The sequence below is a fragment of the Caretta caretta genome, chromosome 25, assembly GCF_965140235.1.
Source record: "Caretta caretta isolate rCarCar2 chromosome 25, rCarCar1.hap1, whole genome shotgun sequence".
Taxonomy (NCBI): domain Eukaryota; kingdom Metazoa; phylum Chordata; order Testudines; family Cheloniidae; genus Caretta; species Caretta caretta.
In genome coordinates this window covers 9462917-9484995 of record NC_134230.1, presented here as the reverse complement: position 1 = coordinate 9484995, position 22079 = coordinate 9462917, and the positions used below count along the sequence as shown (strand labels likewise).

General features: G+C 40.1%; 1 protein-coding gene across 1 annotated transcript in view; it reads left to right on the top strand.

Annotated features, from left to right (window-relative positions):
- The window catches only part of AP3D1 (adaptor related protein complex 3 subunit delta 1), a 74025-nt gene that overhangs the window by 8454 nt on the left and 43492 nt on the right, over positions 1-22079 (top strand). The window lies entirely within an intron of this gene.

The following is a 22079-nucleotide window of genomic DNA, read 5'->3' as shown; positions in this document are numbered from 1 at the left end:
CCTATGGCATGCGTGCCAAAGATGGCACGTGAGCCGATTTTTAATGTCACGCTGCTGCCTGCTGGGTCCCAGCCGCCGGCCCCACTTAGCCCGCTTCCGAACCCAGGCTGGCAGCAGGCTGAGCTGGGCCAGGGCCCCGGCAGGCAGCAGTATGCCATTAAAAATCCTGCCCGCTCTTTTCCACCCCCCTGCAGAAGCTTGGTCTGTGGCTGCTGCTGCAGGGCAGGCAAGCTCTCCCCTCCCCTGCCTCTTCCCCCAATGTGCTGGGTTCCTGCCCCTCCTCCTCTCCCTCCCTGCAGCCCATCAGCTGATGGCCCTTGCGAAGGGGCAGAAGCACAGGGGGAGAAGCAGAGCTGCAGTGTGCTCCCTGCTCTGGGAAGGAGGTGAAGAGGTGGGGAAGGGGCCTTTGGGAAGAGAGGGTGGAATAAAGGCATATCCCCCTCCAGCCCCCTGCTGTGAGCTGCTCTCAGCAGGGGGCTGGGAGCACCCCCATGACCCTAGCCCACACCCACAGCCCTCTGCCCTGACCCCTGGACCCCCACGACCCCAGCCCTGACTCCAGCCCCTCCCCCCCCACACACCACATACCCTGACTCCTGCACCCCTCTCACATGCCCTCTGCCCTGACTCTTGCACCCCTCACATTCCCACCCCCACCCTGAGCACCAAATGGGAGCTCCTGCACACACACACACTCCCACATTCCCACCTGCACCCCTTGCACCAAATGGGAGCTGCCCAGGTAAGCACTCCACACCCAAACCTCCTGCCTCAACCCTGAGCCCCCTCCCTCATTCTAGCTCTTGGTCAGGCCCTACACCCCAGCCTACTGCTTCACCCCCAGCCCTGTGTTCAGTGCACTCCCACCCTCAGCTCAGTGCAGAGAGAGAGGAAGAGAATGGGATAGAACCAGAGAGAAGGTAGGTACCCACTCTATTTGGGCAGGGTCGGAATCCCGGACCCGCAGCGGGCTGAGCCACTCAGCCCACTGCTGCTCTGGGGTCCCGGCCGCTGGCCCCGTTCAGCCCGCTGCCAGTCTGGGGTTCTGGCTGCTGGCCCCTTGCCAGCTGGCGTCCCGGCCACAGGCCCCACTCAGCCTGCTGCCGGCCTGGGTGAACGGAACCTCAGACCAGCAGCGGGCTGAGCGGGCCGGCGGCATAAGATCAGCATTTTAATTTAATTTTAAATGAAGCTTCTTAAATATTTTGAAAACCTTGTTTACTTTACATATGACAATAGTTTAGTTATATAATGTATAGACTTTCTAAAAAATGTTAAAATGTATTACTGGCACACGAAACCTTAAATTAGAGCAAATAAATGAAGATTCGGCACACCACTTCTGAAAGGTTGCCGACCCCTGGTCTAATGGGAGTACTCCACACTGAATGGTGGATTTAATTGCCAGAAAGAATTAGGTGGGTTGTGGTGAGGCTGTTCCCCTTCTTGATGTGTATTTGGAGTCAATGGATTTGCCTTTCTCAAAAGCCACCCTTCATGCTGAATAAAGACCTGTATTGACTGATTGCAAAGTTTAATCCAATTGTCTTCAGCTGGAAAAATGCCAGACTTAATAGGGAGTTCAGAGGCATCCTAAATTATAAACTCTTTGGGATGGGGATTGTCATTAACTGTTTGTGGATCTAGCACAATGGGGCCTTGGCTGCTTGGCCTCTGGGGACTACTGTATTATAAATGTTACATAATAATGGGCACAGGGTGGGGTATAAAAAGGGAAACTGAGGAATACTAGAAATCTGACTGGAAAAATATTACCAGTAGGAAATAAGCAGTTTGTCTGACGTGTCTGTACTTAAGTTCACTGATACTTGATCAGTTCCTATCTGTCATGTCATATATGTATTAAGATCTTTGAAGGAGATCATTATTCCATCTACTCTTGAATGGGCTGAGAGTTGCTGCTATTGTTAATTATTTAAGTGTCTGAAGCCCTGCAAAAGGCAAAGGAGTTACTAGTCAAGTACTTTATCCCAGAATTGGAAACACTACACAAAAGAGAGTTTAAGGACCTGACAATCTGCAAGAATCCTGGTCTCCACCCTAGAAGGGACAAGTGGAGCCAGTGTCCCTACTTAGCTCTTCTGTGGCATTGGCAAAGGGGAGGGTTCTGGGAACAATAAGAAACAAGTGACTTTTTGTGTTGTATAATTACAAAGGGTAATGTAGAGTTTAGCCTTCACTGCATTTCTGCTTTCATTCTATGTTGAACCTTGTGTGTGTTGACTGAGGCTCAGCTAGTACCCATAACTTGCTCTGGCCACACAATAACGATTGCTTTATCAGGGAATAAGAGCCTTGAATCAGCCAGGCTAATGGATCATTTTGAAGCTCTTTCTCCTGTGTATTTAAAACAGCCTAGCAAAATCAGTTTACTCATAGATTAAATAAAGGTGGTTCTTAGGCAAGCAGGTGAAGAGAGCCCTGCAAAACTTCTTGCTAGTAGCTTATTTTAAGAAGTTTGGAGAGCACTTAAGACAAATTTTGCAAGCTGAGGAGAAAAACCTTCCAGAAACTTTCAACAAAATTAAGATGTCAACTATACCGTGAATACTTAGTACAACGGCATTTCATTAATTCATGCTTTGTAACCTCCCCCTTAAAAACTAACTTCTAGACTTGTGATTTATCAAGCACAGATCTGCAGGATGCTGGTGGGGCCGGTGTAGGTGATTACTGCATCCAGGGTGCCAAGCTGCCTTGTATACACCTCCATCATTTGAAGTCCCAAAACAGGTCTACTTGCTGCTCCTGCATTCTCAACCTTCCTGCTGGTGTTGCTGAGATAAGCACTGCATCCATGGCTGCTCTTAAGGAGAAGCTGCACATCCAAGTTCGGGAGTAGGGAGCCTTTAGAAAGACGGTAGACTCAGTTTTGCCCTTCAGTGATGGCTCTTCAGAGAGCTGTTTTGCGTTCCCTGTGGCTTGCTGATGCAGCCACAGGAGAGATTAAAGATGGTAGCTGTCTCTGCTCTGTGTTTAGAGAGAGGCTCTGTCGCTTCTGATCTTTCTTCGTATGGCACTTGTCCACAAACCTCATTAAGGCTGCTCCTCCTCGCAGCAGATTAGAGAAGATCTTTCATGTACTTAGATTACTTTAGAGTAGTTAGTGTAGAAATGTTCTTCAGCAGCATATTGCGTTTGTGTGGCATAATGAGCAGCAGGGGAGGTATTAAACTATTTGCATGCACCAAAAAGACTGAATCATGGGACCAGTATAAAGAAGCCTGTGTGTTCACTAACTTATTAAAAGCTGACAGTATCTATTTTGAAAGATGGCTCTGAGGAATATTCTGAAGATAATTAACGTGGTGTGTGGTTAAATAAAAGTGGTACAATTAAGGAGATATTTGAACAAGGAAAATGTACAGGAAGTATATGGTTAACAGCACACCAGTGATAATTCATTGTAGTAGAAGCTGATAGTGGTGTGTTCTTATGAGAAAACACGTTAAAAATGGCAGTGACATATATAGCAATATCCTGCAATATCTTTGAGAGACATTACTGAATTAGCTTTAAAATAGTTTGCATTTATAGTACAATGGACTCAAAGTTTAGGTAGTATTATGGGATTGTATGTAACTTGTATATGTGGGAAACATGACCAATGTAAACTCTGGGAAGTGTTATGAGTTCCAAAGGACTATTTGAAACAATGTGCCAGGCAAGAATGAACTTTTGGAGCAAACAGGTGGGTTTCCTAGGAAATCTCTAGGGCAGGGGTCGGCAACCTTTCAGAAGTGGTGTGCCGAGTCTTCATTTATTCATTCTAATTTAAGGTTTTGCGTGCCAGTAATACATTCTAATGTTTTTAGAAGGTCTCTTTCTATAAGTCTATAATATATAACTAAACTATTATTGTATGTAAAGTAAATAAGGTTTTTAAAACATTTAAGAAGCTTCATTTAAAATTAAATTAAAATGCAGAGTCCCCCGGACCAGTGGCCAGGATCCAGGCAGTGTGAATGCCACTGAAAATCGGTTTGCATGCCGCCTTTGGCACGCATGCCATAGTTTGCCTAGCCCTGTTCTAGGGTGAGGTGTATGCAAATACACGCCCTTCAGTTATGCAAAGACCTAGCTTTTCAAAGTTTTGCCCTAAGGAGGGGACCTTTGTCTGCTCATCTTCTGTTACATGAGGACAAAATCAAAGGCACAAACTGTATAAAGTTCAAAATGAACTGTTCATGGGGTTCTTGTTCTGTGCTAACAGCTGTTATGAACTTGCAACCACAGGAAAAAACCCTTGGTGGGATTTGAAGGACTGATCACCTTCAGATTCCTTGTTGGAATTGGGGGTGATCTCTGGTAAGCTTATTAGTATCCATTTAGGTTTATTTATTTTTAATATGTCTTCTCTGTAGTGCTTTCACCTTAAGAATAAATGTGCTTGCTTAGAAAGGCTGTGTGGTGTCTTAAAACTAGGGGCAATTATGCTGTTTATAGCCTCTGAGGAGAAAGCAAAACAGGCCTCTTAGGCAGTTTGACTTGCTGGGGGACTCATGGTAAGTAGGGAACTGTGCGGCCAGGAAAAATACTGGTCAAGAAGGAGAGAGACATGGGTCATCACCCAAGACGGCTGGCAGCTGAGGAGCTGGGAGCCTAGAGTCCTTGCGATTGGTGGACCATGAGCAGAATATACAGGTTCAGTTGCCCTAAACTGTGAAAATGGCTATGGCAATATTTTAGAATCACGTTAAATATATCTGTGAAAAAGGCTTCAGGAAGATAATATCTAGGTGACTTTAACCATTGGCCAAAATGTCAATTACAGAAATAGTTCATGGAACACAGTTTAGCGCTATTATTTTACCCTTTATCACGTTTCTTTGTTTCGTTACACAGACAGCGGAGGCTAATTTGTTTAGATGAGTCTTTCTTTGCATTCAGGTTTAGATACTGTTGATCTAATAGTTAAACTTCACTTTTCCATCCCATGTAGGTTTGTATTTGATAAAATGTTAGTGGTAAGTGCATGTTAATATAGTTGGATAAGAAAGCTCTTTAGTTTTTATTGTTTTTCACAGTAAACGTAGGCCTGAATAAATTGTATCACTTCCCGCTATAACAAGTGAGTGACTTGTCTTCACTTTATTAAGGACTATAAGTTTGGTTTGAACAGGTGAGATAATTGTCCATCTGCTTGTTCTACAGACTTGAATTGTAGAACTCAGCAAAAAAGCATTTGTAGTGGATAATAAAGAACAGCCACTTGACATGAGCCATTCTCATTTTCATTATCCAGCTCAACTTTATGGTTTACAAAATCTAGTGGCTTAGCATGTATTTCAAGCAGTTGTGTGACGAGAACAATATAGATTACTTTTTTGGACATGATCTTTTCTGCGCCCCTAACAAAAGGTTTATTTGTATATGGCTAAGCATGCTTTCACCAAAGCCTGATATGCTGTACAGAAGTGTAGAAATCTATCTGGCTCCATGCTGCTTAGTGGAAGGTTCAAGGGAGTCAGAAAACTCTGATATGTGAAATGTTTTTTCTTAAAAATCCATCCACAAATTGTTGCTCATTTGGGAAATACTCAGTTTGATTTTCTGTTGGCCTCAAAGTTGAGTCTGAAGATGGAGAATAGCTGTTTAGTTTTAAAAAAAAAAAAAAATTTCACCTCTGTAATATCAGGCATGTCAGGTCTTGTTGTTGTCCTTTTGTAGAGGACTCCTTGGTGGACCCAGAGAAGCTTTCCCAGGCCTTGATTGATAGCAACTATAACTGAGGTCTTTTGTTATGCTTTTGAGTTAAATAAGGCATTTAGAGCTTTAAAGTCTGTGTGATTTTTTTTGATTCAATCAGATTTCACTTGCTTGGTAACTATCATAGTCTATTAATTCCTCAGTCCTCCATAGCCTTCCCAGAAGAACAAGAGAGTTGTAACCATTTAAAATGCTTCACACAAAGCCTTTTAGAAAGACGCAAAGAAGGTAAAACTAACTTTTGCCTTTACATCTGTTGCCTGAACTGAAATGGGTTTTGTTCTTCATTTCATTTTTATTTTACCTACCAAAATGAGCAACCTGTTGCCAATGAGACATTGAGATATTTGTGAGAGGTAATTGCCATTCTCAGTTTCTTGAATTATTTTTCCTGAGCAGAATGATAGTTTCCTATATTGGTTTTTCTTCTGTAGTAAGTGTGGGAATTTCTGGTGTGCTAATTTTACTAGTTCTGCTTTGTCTTTATACAGTGTTTGTCTTTGCATTTTTTACTGTTAAGGGTTCATTTTGAGCAAATGTGCTTATTTGTATAAACTGTACTTAATTTATCAACTTATTGCTTCTGCATGTGGACATCTTTGACTCTGTAAAATAATACAGAATTAACAAATATATGTCTAAAAATACTCTGTACAACCACTCATATTCTTCTGCAAAATATTCCAGAGATCAATTAAAAGCTTGATCAAACAGATGTCTACAAAGGTAGGTGCTTTCATCTGCTACATGTTTGGAAGGTTTTTTCCTGCTCTAGTGCAAAGTGGGGAACAACTAAGACTCTTGAGAATTGTCTAATAGGAATACTGATCACTAAATCAATTGCTATACACTCAAGTTGACAGCTACTGGAGACTTACCTGTAATTAAATGGTATATCCTAAATTTATTTACAGTGTTCGTTTGCAGACTTATATTACCAAAAATGACCAGTATATTCTTAATATGTACATGAATCTAGGCCTCAACATATAATATGGCAATGGGCAACTTAGAAATGAAGATGATACATTGTGAAAAATAAGAACATCCTTCAGTTAGACAAATTACTGTCTTTTAAGAGAGATTACATAGAGGTTAATGTGATGGATATTTTAGAAATTCATGTAGGTGGATGATTGTCTAGCGAGGTTGGTGCCATATCCTGTTGCCATTTATAGGAAAGAATATATTGTGAGAGCTGTTACATGGCATTTAGATAACTTTTTTTTCCTCTCCATTCAGAAGAGAATCAGAGAAATAGAGATGGAAGATACCTATTAGATCATCTTGGTGTTCTGTGACCAGTATTATCTCATTGTTTCCTTATAATCCCCTGTCTGTATCTATCTGTTGTCTCTTGTTTTGTACTTAAATTGTAAATTCTTCGGAGGAGGGACTGTCTTTTTGCTCTATATTTGTACAGAGCCTAGTACAGTGAGGTCCTGGTCCGTGACTGGGGCTCCTGAGGGTTACAATGATGATAATCTTGTCCATTCCTTTTTTCGAATTGTTCTCTATCTAGATCACAGATTCTTGTGCTTTGTCCAGTTTATTCCTAAAGTGCTAAAAGACGGGGCTTCCAACCTTTTCCTTTGGATAGTATTCCACAATCTTAGAGCTCTTTACCTAATTTTCCTTTTTTTTCCCTAAAGCTTGGAGAAATAGGATTAATAGCATTGCTGTGTTGCTCAGGCAGTATAAAAAATCCACATTCCTGAGTGATGTTGTTTAAATTGACCTAATCCCCTGTGTAGACAGCAGTAGGGGGAGGGATAGGTCAGTGGTTTGAGCATTGGTCTGCTAAACCCAGGGCTGTGAGTTCAATCCTTGAGGGGGTCATTTAGGGATCTGGGGCAAAAATTGGGGTTTGGTCCTGCTTTGAGCAGGGGGTTGGACTAGATGACCTCCTGAGGTCCCTTCCAACCCTGATATTCTATGAATGGAAGAGTTCTTCTGTCAACATAGCTACCGCCTCTTGGGGAGGTGGAGTGCATATACCACCAGGAAAACCACTCCAGTCAGTGTAGGTAGTGTCTACACTGAAGCATTACAGCGGCACTGCTGTAGCCCTTCCGGTGTAGACAAGCCCTTAGCCTAAAAGCATCCAAGCAAACATTTAAAAGTATAGAACAGCCTTGGAATATTGTGGTAGGCCGAAAAGTCACTAAATGAAATAGGCTGTCAGCCAATGTCTTTAATACTTGGAGGATAGAAATACCTTTTTAATTAGGCATTGGATAAAATGTGGCATTGGGAGGACAAATATGCCTCCATTTTCCCCATGTAATTCAGAGCCTCAAATGTGTATTGTTACTGGCAGAACTTAGCTCAGTGGCATTCCTGTTTGCCACTATGTAACACAATAAGTGGGACTGCCATACCAGATCAATTCTGATACCTCAGGAAATGTTCTAAGCATCAGTGGGGGAAAATGGGAGACCTATGAAGCCTTTGCCAGCTATTTAACACAACCACAAAGAGGTGGTGGAGGTGGAGAGTGTACAGCTGCAAGGTATCCCTGGTGTGTGCAATAGGCTCAGCCTACACAAGCTATTAAATAGTATGTGACTTCCCCATCGTGCTTATATCACTATTTGTATATTACTTTTCATATTAATATTGGAATTGTCTTGTTAAGAATTATTTTGCCTAGCATATTCTCACTTGATTTATTAGTATTCTACAAATATTTTGTGTTTTGCCTGTTCCACAGGTGTGTAGCAGTTTGGAAGATTCCTAATCAGCCTCTTTAAGTGGGAACTGAACTAATCTTTCACCTGCCTAATTGTCTCAAATCTACTGTTGGGAAAACATTAGTGTCTGTAAACTCTTGACTTTTCTTGCAGGCAGCTTCTAGTTTACAAGATACTTTAAGATAAAATAGTTTTATAATGAAATATTTGTTTTGATTGAAATTTCACCTAAAAAGGAATCAAATAAGTAGTTCTTGTGTAAACTAGGCCATTTGTTGTGTGACTGCAGACTCCAACACCTGTTTTAAAAGTTAACACGTGCTGTCTTTTTATAATGGCAGGTGGTCCCAACAATCTCACTTTATATGGTCTCTGGGTTTTTAGGAATGCATCTTATTTTACAGTCAATACTTGCTCTTCAGTAACCCTACAGGTAAAAACAGTTACTGGAAACTGATCAGCCTTTTATTTTTGTCTACACTGTGAATAGTGCCTGTTAACTTGGACTTTGTATTTATTAGCCATCTGGGGTAGACCTAACAAAAACAGGTCAATAGGATTCTCTCTTTAGGCCTTCATACTATAAGCAATAGTCTAAGAAATAGAATTAATTTTTTCTCATTCCAGAATGTTGTTCTTCAGGCAGAATCTGTAACATCTGACCCATTGCATTGCTAAACCTCATCTTACTCTTTCTATCTTATTGTGACAGGAATACTTGCATATGGTTCTGAGTCTAAATCAATTTGGAATTCTGCTTGTTTTGAAACTTGTGTTCCTGTGTGAGAGATGGGTTTATTCAGCCTAAATTTATTAATATTCAGGTGATAATTTATGTAGTAGGACATGCAACCACAAGAGGTTTCTAGATTTGGGGATATTACATCTGTAATGCTTCCGATTCTGCTGCTGTAGAGGCAACCATTCAAAGAAGCAGCATGAATCTGAAGTCATTGATAACCTGATTTTTGCTTTTGTCAGACATCAATGAAATTATTTTGTGTTCCATGTGGAAGCTGGAAGGCAGTCAGTATTTACAAACTGCAGAAAAGCAAAATGATGAGGCTAGCTTATTATTTTCAAAGTTCTAAGGAGATGTTATAGTACAGGTGTTAGACCCAATAAAAAATGCAGTCAGTCCTCCATTTACCTTTGCTGGCATGTAAGAGACTCTGGAATTAGCATTTTCACACATGTTGTTTTGCATTGAAGTAGAGTGGTGAGATAATTAAAACTTGTGTATCTAAAGTCAATCTTTTCAGGTAGTCAACCACTGTACTTAAAGTGTTTAAAAAAAAAAAGTCATGACTTCCTGTATCTACTCTTAGAGAAAGTGTAAAAAAATGTATATATATCCCTGATAAACCTATGTAACTTGTCTGTTTCAGGAGCTTGATAGAAAATACTTGACTCTGAAGTGTCATTGTGTGGGGGACAGTAAGGAAGTGAGATTTTTGTTTCAGAATGTAATAAAATTTTCAACTCCTCATGACCCTCCCCAGGGATCATGATCCACTGGTTGGGAAATGCTGGTGTAGACAAATGCTTTGCAGACTATTTAAAGCTGCATGCAGATTCCTTAATGGGAAAGGAGTGAGATCAAGAACATATATCTGATGTGCTATAGGAGGACTGTAGTTTTCCTCAATACATTTCCAAAGTTGTAAAGGATATTGTCAAATAAGAGAGATTTGTTTGTGTAGTTAGTAAGATTAAAAATTAACAGACCCCTTTTTCATTGGGGTAGTCTTCTTGATGTGTTAAAATCTTGAATGACGACTTTACCACACCAACTAGTCACTACTTTGTATCTATTTGTAAATAGGATTTCTAATGCATTTGAGAGGATCTATATTGTTATAAGAAAAGGAGTACTTTTGGCACCTTAGAGACTAACCAATTTATTTGAGCATAAGCTTTCGTGAGCTACAGCTCACTTCATCGGATGCTGTAGCTCACGAAAGCTTATGCTCAAATAAATTGGTTAGTCTCTAAGGTGCCACAAGTACTCCTTTTCTTTTTGTGAATACAGACTAACACGGCTGCTACTCTGAAACCTATATCGTTATAGTAAAAGTAAAACTGGTCATTTTTAGAGCAACATGCCAGGAGTCACATTATTGATTTACAGTACAGAAACTGACATGCTAGCTGTCAAGATGTAGTTGTACCTTTAAAAAAAAAAAATAGTACTGAACATCAGTTTGTAGGTGAAATAAATCAGTTCTTAGAACTTGGCTTTACTTCCTGTGCACCAGGAATTGTGATCAAGGTTTCTGATGCAATCCTGAGTGGTGGTTGAAACATTCAACGCTATACTTATATTATAAAGTTAAATGTAACCAGCCATGCAAATGTTGGCTTCATAGTGACCACAAATTATGCAGTACAGCAAAGATGACAGCCTTCCAGTTTTTAGTGCAGCTGCCTTTCAGGAAGACACCTCTTAAGTTCTCTAATTCAAAATCATGCTGTATTTGAGAGAGAGGATAGAATGAAGCTATGTCAACACTTAAAGTACTACAACGGCACAGCTGTAGAGTTTCAGTTTAGACAATACAGCGACAGGAGGGGTTCTTCTGGCACTATAGGTAATCCACCTCCCTGAGATGCATTAGCTAGGTTGACAGAAGAATTCTTCTGTTGATCTAGTGCTGTCCATGCCGTGGGGGGTTAGGTCGTCATAACTGTCACTCGGGTGAGGATTTTTTAGTGTAGACCAGCCCTGAGCCTGCAAGGTAAAATGGCAAAGGCTGACCTTTAAGTATCAAATATTGATCACTGAAATATAATTCCTCAGTACTACAAGAACATTATATTAATGCAGAATATTAAAAAATTCTGTATAATTCCCTGAGATCCTAAAGATTAATTTTGGTAGCAAACTCAGACCTACTGCAAAAGGTACAATAATATAAAATATTTCTCCCCTAGCAGAACACAAGTGTGGCTTTTTTAAAAAAGCCCTCTCCAATCTGAACAGAAAATCCAAGGTTTCATTGATTCGGCTTGTTTTCCATCGGTTCACGTTGGCAGCTTGATGCCAGTCTAAGGAATTGATGCTGCTCCATAATTCTACCACATTTATGTTCTGTCACATCCCAACTTGCTTAAAGTTCCCTGAAAAATATAGTAAAGTTCCTGTATGTATCTCTGTGGTTGGCAAATAACTTGTGGTGTAGACTTTTGAGTCATAAAGGTTTCTTAAGGAAGGATCCTGTCATCTTCTTTCTTGAGGGCAAGTAGTACAGTTAATTACCTTTATTTCCAGCATTTTAAGAGGTTTAGAGGGTACCTGGAATTTCTAAATTATAAATTCTTTAGGGGCAGGGATTGTATTTCATTATTTGCATGTACAGCACAATGGGGCTCCAATCACTGAGTGAATTTGCTACTATAATGCAAATAAAGTAGTCTTGAGGCCACATCTTCAGCAAATATAAATTTTCATAGCTCCTTTGGCGTCATTGGAAGATCTAGCCCAGTGTGTGCCCAGGATGAACAAAAATTGGCAAAACTTCTCTTCAAAAGTGAGTGCGATTTTCTGATAATGCATCAAAACTAAATCAGACACATTTGTGGAACACCTTGGAGTAAAAAACCATGAAGAAATCTCTCACACAGTATAATATTTGACAGTGTTTTTTTCTATTTTTAAAGTTAAGACGTAACTATCTTACAGCTATTGTTAATGAGAGAAGTTATTCAAACTACAGGTTTTTAATCTAATTTATTTAGCGCTGTTTGCTGTTAAATTGTATTTCCTCTGGACAGCGAAAATATGCTGATCAGTTTTACTTCTGTTCATTATCAATTACTACTTAACTTTACCTTTAGTTTCTCCTTCCCTGTCTTACTGCAATGTTTCAGTTTCGAGCAATGTAGAGGATTATTGGTTTGTGTAAAACCTTGTCCTTTAAAGCCTACATTTTGAACCAGATTTGTTCTGATGATGATTGTGTGTCCATATGAAATGCCCCCTTCTTTGAGAGAGCCAAGATACTTCTGTTTCAATTTCTGCTGTTTATTTACAGCCCTGCTTCATTGGATTATCAGGCAGCAAACATTGTTACCGGCATAGATGAGACTATATTTTGTTTAAAGCAGAAGCAGTTTTGAGAGTGGTTTTGCCTCCAAGCATTGGAGTACTCTCAAATGGCTGGTATCCAAATATTTCTTAAGGCTGTCAAATAGACCTGATGATGATTTTTTGGTTGCCGTTGCTATAGGCTTTTCAGAAATCATGTGATGGGTCATGTGATCTCATGAATCAAAGCTTCCACATTGCTGAGAGTCACTTTAACTTTAGACAAGTCTGAGTTCTATAGCATTTCTCCCCCCCATCTAGAATTTTTTAAAATAAAAACAGTTGACACATGAATGAGGTTTTATAGATGACCTCAGTTATTTGTTCCCATCTTCCTACTTATTTCTTCCTCTCCAACTCTTGGCTGTCCAAGTCATGATATGGGAACCACTTATTTGAGAGACCATCTCACTTGTTACCACGTTCACAAAATTAACCAGTGTTCACTGCCCCTCCCAGAAAACAAACAACCCTATGCCAAAAAGAGTTTTTCATTCTGAAAATAGAGAAGAGTCAGATACTCCATGAAGTATTGCTCTTACATGGAGGGCACTTTGATACCACACTGATGGGCAGCAGTGTAAAACCCTAAGACAAATCAATAGTGGCAGATCCAATGGGGTTGGGGTCTGAAGAACTGGTTGATACTAGGGATTAGTGCAAGACCTTGACTTCAGACCTTTCTCTGCCTCTGGTGCTTTGCCAGAAAATAGCAGCCTTAAGGGCATGATGCAAGTCACACTTAGTTTAGCAACTTTTGATTGTTGTGTGGTTGCTTGAACTGTTGACTTAAAATTACTGACAAGGGTCGCATTAATGTATTAAATTTTGTGTAAGTTGCCATGGCGATGTATGCTCTAAAATACTGGTGTCCTTGGCAGCTCCTCTGAAATACTGAGTCTAAAGCAAATGAGAATAGAGACTTAAATGTAAAGAAGCACATACTCTGGGATATAACTGTTAAATTAGACAGTTCAATAAATGTTAATCAGCTACAAAAATTCACCTGCACTTCAGATGCTTCACTCTTGCCAGGATGAAGTGTGATGTTGCAAGAAAAGTGTGACTTGTGAGAAAATGAAACACTGGGGAAATGAAAGTCTTGAGTTTGTGCTTTGGTTTCTTACAAAAACCTGTTTCGTAGGGATTGTGACAGTCAAAGATGGGATTTATGCATCCCGTCTTTGCCTCTCCAATATAATCAATTTCATTTTTCTGCATTAATTTAAAATATTTGCGCTTTCAAACTTACAGAATTTAGGCAGTTTCTTGAATCAGTGGTTGCACATCTTTAAGTGTGGAAATAATGCTTACCGTGTGTGTGCGCATATATTAATGCTTACCACATATGTTTGGGGGTGTGTGTGTGTGTATACATACATAATACCCCTCTCCTAATACATATATAAGGAGAGGGCTATTATGACTTCATGCTTTATCCCCAGTTTTGCTAAGTAATTACTGTGTACATCTTCATTTTTCACTTGAATTTTAGCTATACTGCCATGAAAATGTTTCTGCAATCTTTTTTTCCCTTCTGTTTTTTCATATGGTTCTCAATCACCAAGGTGATTGCAGCAGTATTTTGCCTGGGGAGTGTTCCTCTTGGGATACCAGCCAGATTAAAGGATCAGAAGTATTTTTACCTTTCACTTAATATGAAGTCGTCTTTTCCCTGTATAATCCTATCTGTATCCTTCAACTTTTGACTGAAGTTGTCCATCTTCTGCTGGATTTGCAGTGATCTGCTAAAGCATAGAGGTCATTCTATTAGGGCTTACTGTTTGTGGCTCCTCAGGTTCTTAACTGGCTCAAAGATTGAAAGGTCTATTTTAATTACTTAGTTTGTGCCCCAATATATGGTGGTCTTACATGCGGTGCCTAAAAGGCAAGATACATAAATATCATAAAAAGAAAAGGAGTACTTGTGGCACCTTAGAGACTAACCAGTTTATTTGAGCATAAGCTTTCGTGAGCTACAGCTTATGCTCAAATAAATTGGTTAGTCTCTAAGGTGCCACTAGAAAAGGAGTACTTATGACTCCTTAGACTAACCAATTTATCTGAGCATAAGCTTTCGTGAGCTACAGCTCACTTCATCGGATGAGCTGTAGCTCACGAAAGCTTATGCTCAGATAAATTGGTTAGTCTCTAAGGTGCCACAAATACTCCTTTTCTTTTTGCGAATACAGACTAACATGCTATTACTCTGTAAGGTGCCACTAGTACACCTTTTCTTTTTGCAAATACAGACTAACACGGCTGCTACTCTGAAAGCTATAAATATCATAGGTAACTAGCCAGAAAACATGAGCAGCTGACTAGCATGCTTGGATCACTTAAAAAGAGGCTTTTATGGAACCAAAACCAGAATTTAAAAATTGAAGCTGTGACCATTGTTGAATATGATATTTAAGAGGGTAGTGTGTTTGCCCTCTCTGGTAGGGCTAATCTATACTTGGAAGAAGTGGACCCCAAAATAAAATGCTTTAAATGAGCTCTGCGTACTCCTTTCTGAAAAGCACTTAGCTACATTTAATGTAGAGCACCTTTGATCACAAAATCTCAAAATTGCTTTAGAGAAGTCTAAGGGTATGTCTGTACTGCAGCTGGGAGCATGCCTCTCACCCGTGGCAGGCAGATGTGCACTAGATCTGCTTGAGCTCGTGCTAAAAACAAACATTATGATCACTGCATCATAGACTAGCTTCTCAAGTACAGACAGGCTTGAACTCAGACTGCTAGCCTGTGCTGCAGTGTTCACACCACTGTCCTTCACGCAGTAGCTCAGCATATGTCTGTCTACCTCAGGGGTCTCAAACTCAAATGACCACGAGGGCCACATGAGGACTAGTACATTGGCCCGAGGGTCGCACCACTGACCGCCGGCCCCGCCCCCACCCCTTCCCTGCCCCCATTCCATCCCCTTCCCTGAAATCCCCACCCCAACTCTGCCCCCCTCCCTGCCCCCAGGGGGTACAGAGTGCGTCAGGGGACTCAGGGCAGGGGGTCGGGGCGCAGGGTGCAGCAGGGGGTTGGGGTGCAGCAGGAGGGGCATCCTTCCCTTAATTCTAGTGCTGTTCAGTGCCATGTACCCCGCAAGCTGTACACTTGGGGTTTGTCTAAACACAGAGGGCTAGTCTACGCTGGCAACGTTAAGTGCTGCCGCAGCAGCTCTTTAACATGGCTTGTGTAGTCGCAGCAGAGCGCTGGGAGAGAGTTCTCCAAGCACTCTAGAAAAGCCACCTCCACGAGGGGCGTAGCTCCCAGCGCTGGTGCACTGTTTATGCTGGCGCTTTACAGCGCTGAAACTTGCTGCACGTGGGGGGGTGTTTTTCATACCCCTGAGCAAGAAAGTTGAAGTGCTGTAAAGTGCCAGCGTAGACAAGCCCAAAGGTTGTACTGCTTTAACTCTACTGTTATAGTTCATGTGGTAGAGGAGTCGTCCTAGTACGGACAATATGGGAGTTTTCTGTCTCTCTTGTGAATGTATATAGTGAATGATGGCATAGGTTGTAGACTAAATGAAATACCTTTCTGTTCACCACTACTCTCATTCTTAAACACTTGAGGGTATGTCTACACAACAAAGAAAAACCTTTGGCTCTAGAACCCTGTGAGGCGGGAGGGTCCCAGAGCTCAGGCTCCAGTCCAAGACCAAAAGTCTACACAGCAATGAAACAGCCCCTGAGCCCAAGCCCCACAAGCCCCAGTTGGCTGGCCTATGCCAGGGGTTTTTTCTTTGCTGTGTAGACATAATCTGTGAGGCTTCATGAAGGTCTATGTCCCTAGCTGGCAGCTTTCACTTTGAATGTGCTCCTGAGATTCTTTCCTATTCGAGCATTTTTGTTTTTAGTGGACGTTTATAGTCAATTTGAAAAAACCTATCAGTAAATGGACAAAATTAGATGCATTGATCAGTTTCTTTGCTTACTACTCATGTGCTAATTTGAGTTATATATAGCTGCCTGAAAGAATGGGACTTATTTGGTACTCTGAGTAACACAAGATGAACTGGGGTTTCTTTTCAAATTCTCCTTGTGGCAAACATCTTGTCACCAGACTTTTGCTGACATGACCTCTGTTTGCTTCATAACAGAAGAATAAAAGCATAAATGAGCACTAAAATATAATAGCCCTGGTATTAATGGACCTCTAGCACTTTGTGAGACTTCCGGCCAGAAGCAAAATGAGTTGAGCTGCCAGAGGTTATTAATGGCAATTTAAATATATTTCTTATCTTGTTGTCTTTGTTTCACTGCACCCTTTCATTGTTAGATATGGGTTGTGAAAGAGGACACTGACTCACAATTTCATGAGAATGAAATTTGTAACCGCAAAGTAGGGGATTAGCTTGCATTTTCAAAGATAACTTTGGCATTCCAACAGTAAACTCTTAAATTAGATGTCAAGATTCCGTGGATTTGTTTTGATATTGCCCCCTGACCTAAAAACCCCACACTTTTTTTCCTTGATAAAAAACACTGAATTAACCTGTGGGTGGAAGTTGGGAGGATGAGTGAGGGCTGGCAAAGGTTTTCTGAAACAAAATACTCTTTAATAAGCTCTTTGGGGCAGGGACTGTATTTGTGTTGTGTTTGTAAAATGCCTGGGATAATGGAGTCCTACTCTATATGATTGGGGTCCCTAGCTGCTACTATAATCCAAATAATTCACTTTTAAGCATATTTATTCCTCAAATGTAAAAAGGCACACATTGGCCAAAATGAAAAGGTTGCAATTCTGTAAGTAAAACACAAGCACAATAATAGTCACTAGTTTACGAACTAGTTAGGCCTGTGTTTTTTGGACCTGCGCTTAGATTCTGATATATAGTAGAACCTCAGTGTTATGAGCACCTCGGGAATGGAGGTTATTCGTAACTCTGAAATGTTCATAACTCTGAACAAAACATTATGGTGGTTCTTTCAAAAGTTTACACATGAACATTGACTTAATACTGCTTTGAAACTTTACTGTAAAGAAGGAAAATGCTGCTTTCCCTTTGTTTTTTTTAGCAGTTTATATTTATCACAGTACTGTACTGTTTGCTTTAATTTTTTTGCGGGGGGTCTATGCTGTTGCCTGATTGCGTACTTCCAGTTCCAAATAAGGTGTGTGGTTGACTGGTCAGTTCATAACTCTGGTGTTTGTATCTCTGAGGTGCTATTGTGCTCCCAGATTTGTATGATTTTTCAGCACCTAATCTGTTAAAGGTTCAACCAAGCCAATCCAAATGTGCAAAAACTCTCTTGATTGCTGATCTGAGAGGACAGGAGTACAAGGGTTGTAAAAATAGCCAATGTTCTGTGCTCAGTTTCATAAACTTCTGTAGCTTTCTGTCACTTTGATGCAGTGAACTACGGCACAACCACATTCACAAATATTAATTTGAGGTAGAAATCTGCGTTTTCAATTTTTAATGCTACAAATGAGGAAGGGAATTGGGAACTCAGGATTTTGTTTTTGTCAGTCATGTTTAGATTGAGCCCAGATATGTAAAAGCCTGTGTTCTTTTCTGTTTAGGAACCTGTTATGAAAACTTACCAAAGACACATGCAAGCCATTGAATCTTTCAATTATGGTTTTCTTTATTGACAGCGTGGGGGATATTGACTTTCTCACAGGGTGGTGTTAGGCTTAATTTAATGTCCATAAAGAGTTTTGAGATATTGCTAGGATGGTGTCTGTTTTCTTGGGCTGAGGAAGGAGGATCTGCATTGTAGTCCTGGCATTGAAAGCTAGCACTGATGTTGCTTGCCAAGATACAGGAACTAGATACACACGTGAAAGATTCAATGACACCTGTTCCAGCACACTGCTACATGAACATAAAATATTTAAGGCAAGGTACGATGTATTGCTTAGGAGTTCAGTCGCCCATTGTATAAGAGAAACTGTCGGCATCTCCTGTCAGTGCTTATTTATAAATATCAAAAGTTTTTGTTTAAACTCTTAAATTATGTTTTCTCTCCAATCTGTCTGAATGGGATTGTTTTCTATATAGTCTTTCATACTGTGGATATTTGAAATATATTTACAAAGCAATTATTATGATACTCAAAATGCTATGTATGAAGGCAAACTTGCATCCTAGGACGTTAAAACAGTGTGGGTGAGACAGTGAGGTCATAATGTTTAAATTCTCCCTAGATAGCCCTGTAGACAGAGGAAACCTCTGTAGAATGAATAACTTAATTACAGAGACCCAGTGGTTAAGGTTTCAGTTGAGATTTGTACTTTAAAGCAGGGCCAATCCCTCTGTCTTGGGCATTTATGAATGAATTTGGTCTCCAAATTTGGAACAATGATTAATAGGAAAATTTTCAATGTAATATTACTAAGCAAATGATGGGCAGGCAAAGGAAACGTTTAAAAAAAACCTCCTTTTTAAAAAATGTGCTTGACTTTGCATTTTTGGGGGTTCCTCTAGCTAAGCAATCACAGTCACCACATGCTGCAAACTTCACTCTTACCTGTTCTTGAATTATGCAACTTTTGGACTTTTTAAATTTAGTAAAACTTTTTTCAGCTTTTGCTTAATTTGGACTTGTTCATTATGTCTCATTTTATCAAAATAAACTTATTGCAGCGTTAGGTGACATTGTTTGAGGCCTCAAGAGCTTGTCAAGGTCTTTCAGCAAAGGTAGGGAAGTGAAGACCCGATATTTTGATTTTTAAAGGCAAATAAAGTACAAGGGTTTTGTTTAAGTTGTAAAAGGCTAATAAACTTTTTTGCTTCATAGTTCACCTTAAAGGGAAACTGTCAGTTTAAATCACATTATAAACACATTTCAGTATCACTGATACTAACAGTTTAGATTGAGTGAAAGAATTTTAAGTGATCTCCTTCAGTATTTATTTATGCTGTATTCTGTTTTGCATTTGTGTGGACAACGAAGTCGCTTTCACTTTGTTTTAATCTGCTTCATTTTAAAGTACTGCAAGTTAGAGGTTCCAGACAAAGCAGGGGGAAGTTGCTATATAAGATCAAAGCTTTACAGTGGGCATTTAAAATAAAAACTAGGTTTTTATTAACTTTTGCTTTTACAAAAACTGAGCTTTAAATCAAACTTGAATGTAACATCCCTTTTAAAACCCCTTTGAACATAGTTACAAGCTGTAGAAATGGAAGCCAAGTTCCAGCCTTAATTCATCATTCTATCTTTAAGTCAAGATTGTCCCTTTTGTTACTTTTATTTTAATCTTATTTTGAAAGAGAAATACTGATAGTAAAATAAATTACTAAATTACAAATGTATGCTACTGAAGCTTTTGTCTTGTATGATTTGCTTAAAAAGTATAGGGCAATTTTTTGAGATTCTTTTTTCCCTAAATGGCTTATATATGTGGAAGGGAGATAGCATTAATTTTTCATTCCCCTCCAAACTTCTCACTGCACTACCCAATGGCTGCAAAACTGTGAGGGCTAGCTGAACTAACTAGAATCAGAAGTGATCAACTTCTGTTTTTATCTCTTGTAACTTACAAAGTTTGTAACACTTATTTTGTGAAGATGGTGAGCCAGCAGAACTATTCCCAGATGGATCTCTGCTTAGTGATCTTGTATCCTGACAAAGATTTCCAATGTAAATGGTGCTATACCTTTAACTATAGTTGTATGAATGGTCACCATAATGCTGCTGCTTTGGAATGTGAACCGCTAAATTAATACACCGTTGCTACTTGCCCTAACTAGGATCACTCCATGATTTGTTTTTGCACTACAAATGTCTTTTTCTTGTCTGGATCTGCTATTTTATTAAGAAAAGAAAAGGAGTACTTGTGGCACCTTAGAGACTAACCAGTTTATTTGAGCATGAGCTTTCGTGAGCTACAGCTCACTTCATCGGATGCATACCGTGGAAACTGCAGAAGACATTATATACACACAGAGACCATGAAACAATACCTCCTCCCACCCCACTGTCCTGCTGGTAATAGCTTATCTAAAGTAATCATCAAGTTGGGCCATTTCCAGCACAAATCCAGGTTTTCTCACCCTCCGCCTGCCCTCCCCCCACCCCCAAAGAATAAATGGACACAAATCAGATGTCAAGAATTATAACATTCATAAACCAGTCGGAGAACACTTCAATCTCTCTGGTCACGCAATCACAGACATGAAGGTCGCTATCTTAAAACAAAAAAACTTCAAATCCAGACTCCAGCGAGAAACTGCTGAATTGGAATTCATTTGCAAATTGGATATTATTAATTTAGGCTTAAATAGAGACTGGGAGTGTCTAAGTCATTATGCAAGGTAGCCTATTTCCCCTTGTCCCCCCCCCCCCCCCCCAATGTTCTGGTTAAACTTGGATTTAAACTTGGAGAGTGGTCAGTTTGGATGAGCTATTGCTAGCAGCAGAGTGAGTGTGTGTGTGTGTCCCCGGGAGGGTGTGTGTGTGAGAAGGCCCACTGTGATTACCATGCACATTGTAGGGAGAGTGGTCACTTTGGATAAGCTATTACCAGCAGGAGAGTGAGTTTGTGTGTGTGGTTTTTGGAGGGGGGTGAGAGAACCTGGATTTGTGCAGGAAATGGCCCACCTTGATTATCATACACATTGTGAAGAGGGTTGTCACTTTGGATGGGCTATTACCAGCAGGAGAGTGAGTTTGTGTGTGTGGGGGGGTGGAGGGTGAGAAAACCTGGATTTGTGCTGGAAATGGCCCAACTTGATGATCACTTCAGATAAGCTGTTACCAGCAGGACAGTGGGGTGGGAGGAGGTATTGTTTCATGGTCTCTGTGTGTATATATTGTCTTCTGCAGTTTCCACGGTATGCATCCGATGAAGTGCGCTCTAGCTCACGAAAGCTCATGCTCAAATAAATTGGTTAGTCTCTAAGGTGCCACAAGTACTCCTTTTCTTTTTGCGAATACAGACTAACATGGCTGTTACTCTGAAACCTATTTTATTAAAGATAATACAGCCTCCCTACTTCACTATCTAGTGACTAAGTCCCATGACTTGAACCACAAATATCACTCCAGCATTCTAAAAAAAGGCCAGAGAACCGTCAGGATTATGCAGTAATTCCAGTATAAAGAGAAGAAATATTAAGTAATGGCAGCAGACCAATGAATTTCCATATCCAACATTTTTCAGATGTAACTTGCTTTGGAAGTAAGTCGCTAGGGAGAACTACGTATGAATACCAAATAATTCATATATCTGTTTTTGACTAGATTCCTCTGACAGTTAATTTATATAGAATTATAAATACCCTGGTATGCATGTGACTTTTTTTAGGGAAGGCTTTTTTTCTCCTTTGAAATCTTGGGTAGTATCTTGTAGATGCCTTTATAACGTTATTTTAATCAGAGTTAATCATCATGAATTGAAAGAATATCTGACTGAATTAAAGCCAATGTATAGAGTAAAATATCTGCTTCAACAGACTTCTTAAAATGAAGTCTGTGTGCAGGAAGGACATGGCAAGTACATGATCCTTTAGAAAGAAAGTCTCCAAACATTTAGCTGTAATGTAACATTTGGTTCTTTGGAGTTTGAGATATACATATGAGTAAGCAGGTGCAAGAGATATCAAATAATATAAAAAGGCA